Source organism: Centruroides sculpturatus, unplaced genomic scaffold (genome assembly GCF_000671375.1).
Source record: "Centruroides sculpturatus isolate CEXI.00-Female unplaced genomic scaffold, Cexi_2.0 scaffold748, whole genome shotgun sequence".
Classification (NCBI taxonomy): Eukaryota; Metazoa; Arthropoda; class Arachnida; order Scorpiones; family Buthidae; genus Centruroides; species Centruroides sculpturatus.
The window spans coordinates 252358-254792 of NW_019384939.1; the positions used below are offsets into that span (position 1 = coordinate 252358).

Consider the following 2435-nt stretch of genomic DNA (forward strand, 5'->3'; position numbering starts at 1 on the left):
AAAAATGTTAATTTTTTTATTTATTTATTGTTTATTTATTTATTTATTTATTTATTAATGTGGCTTACTTTATTTAAGAAAATTAAGACAATAGCTTTTATTTACATAATAGAATTTTTGGAATATTCTAATATTTAATTAACAAAAATCTCAAATCATAGTTTAGAATTCTGTTGTTAAGATTACAAAAATAGTTGTCATTTCAGTTATACAAGTGAAAAAAGCATTATGTGACAATACAATTTAAAATGGTTATCATCATATTTTGTGCATATAACCTACAGATTGCTAGAATGCATAACCTAACTACCATATATACTGTCTTCACAAGCAGTCATTACTCCGTAGGCACAAGTTTGAAATTACAATTTAAAATCAGTTTTTAATCCTGCCCATTGCATCATCCATACCTCTTTCAAATTGTCTTTGAAATATAGATAATGTATGGGTTACAAACACAAAAATACAATAATATTGCAAGATTGAGCCTGTTCCATTGTTATAAAATCTGAATCAATATATATAGATTAATTAAATTTATATATTTATAACACATTATAGCAATTTTAGTATGATTTTTGAAATAATATACTTTAACTTTAAAATTTTAAATTCTGAAAAAGAACTCTCTCTAAAGATTGTTATTTCAGAGAAAGATCTTCATAGATCTGTAATGATCTTTTATGTATTGTTTTTTTTTTTTTTTTGTGGAAATATAAATCATATTTTAATAATGCTATAATTTAATCAATCTGTAATATATTAAGAACTATTACTTGCTTGCTACTTTCAGATCATTGGAAAATTTTTTGAGAAAAAACCATGCAATATATTCATTTTTAATAATAAAATGCTTCATTGTTAAACAAGAGCACTACTATATTAAAAATCATATTTATAAATTAAACAGAGAGCAACATTTTATATTGGATTTATAGAAAGTAACATGTCATTATAAATCTATAGATAATAAGGTTTTTTTCTATTGCCAAGAAAGTGTTAAGCTTTTTATTCAGAGATCATTAAAGAGTAATTCAAGAATGTTATCTTGAGAGAAGAGAAATAGCAGTCAACAGCTAATAAATCACATGATTTATTGCTCTAAGGTGAATGTTTATAACATGACAATCTTATTCTCAAATAAGCTGTTTTAGAATATATATAAAGTGGAACTTGAATTGTTATTCCAATTATAATATTTATTAAATTTAACCATCTTTTTTTGGCTGTAAAGAGGATAGAATTTGTTATTTAAACGGGATGTTAGAATGGTTTAAATTCTAATTACCAAACTTTTTCTTTAGTGTCCAGTTATTGGTGGAACAATAAAAATAATATAAGTTATATTGAAAATTGACTGCATATTTCTTTCCCATCCCATACAACAAAAGGACATGCATGTTGGGCATAATTGGCTGGAAGTTGAAAACGTAGGATCCATTGAAGTTTCCTATGATATTGTTTTTTAAGTTTATCGCTGAGTCTTTCCTGGATGTTAGCTATTTTTGCATTCTCTACCTTGAGCGAGTGTGGGTTTTGGTTGAATATGTAGTTCTCAATATTAACCAGGTTTGCCAAGCTAGAATACAATAACTTTCTAGTGGATCTGATTGCTCTGTTCATGCACATCCATCTGGTTTTAGGAAGTAAGGATTCGTTTCCTTTGGGTAGTTTTATGCGATAAATGGACATTGGAAACACACGTAATTCCTTGCATGTCTTCAAAAAGGCTAGTTTCTCTCTAGCTTTGGTAAGGTTGATAACCACTTTTCGATACTTATTAGTCGGCATCACTTTCTAGAAATAATAATTATCATCTGCACATCAGATTTAACAAAATATCACGTACCTTTTTAATTTCGCATCGGTTAAAGGTTCTATAATTATTATCATCTGCACATCGGATTTAACAAAATATCATGTACTTTTTTATTTCGCATCGGTTAAAGGTTCTAAGGTACGTGATATTTTATTATTGTTTGTTTTTGAAATTTTAGTGTAGTATTAGATAATTACTTAAATAAAATGTTAAATAATTTAAGAAGTTATTTTGTATTTGAGAATTCAAAAACAAAGTATTTAAATGTTATTGAAAAAGAAATATTCTTTCAGTAAGACTTTATTAATGAATTCTGTTTGATTAACTTATTTTTTTCCAGCAAAACAGATTTTGCACTGCTTTTCATGTGAAATAAAGAAGCAAGAATGACACTACAGTAAGTCTATTTTATAAATTTAAATTTGAAAATTAAAAATAATTTTTTAAATAAGTTACTTTTATTTTTTGAATTGTATTTAATGTACATTTTTAACAGATCTAAGAATAATTTGACTGACTTGAAATATGCAAAAATTATGATCAGATTTTTTTTAAACTTAATATCTGTCATCATAATAGAATTTTATAAATTTTGAAATAATTAAGCTTTGTATAT

At 25.3% G+C, this 2435-nt stretch overlaps 1 long non-coding RNA gene across 1 annotated transcript in view; it reads left to right on the forward strand.

Moving 5' to 3' along the window:
- LOC111632096 overlaps positions 1–2435 on the forward strand; it is a 28027-nt gene that overhangs the window by 15743 nt on the left and 9849 nt on the right. The window contains exon 2 of the long non-coding RNA XR_002757809.1: positions 2160–2216. This is a non-coding gene — a long non-coding RNA (uncharacterized LOC111632096). The remainder of the gene's footprint in view (positions 1–2159; positions 2217–2435) is intronic.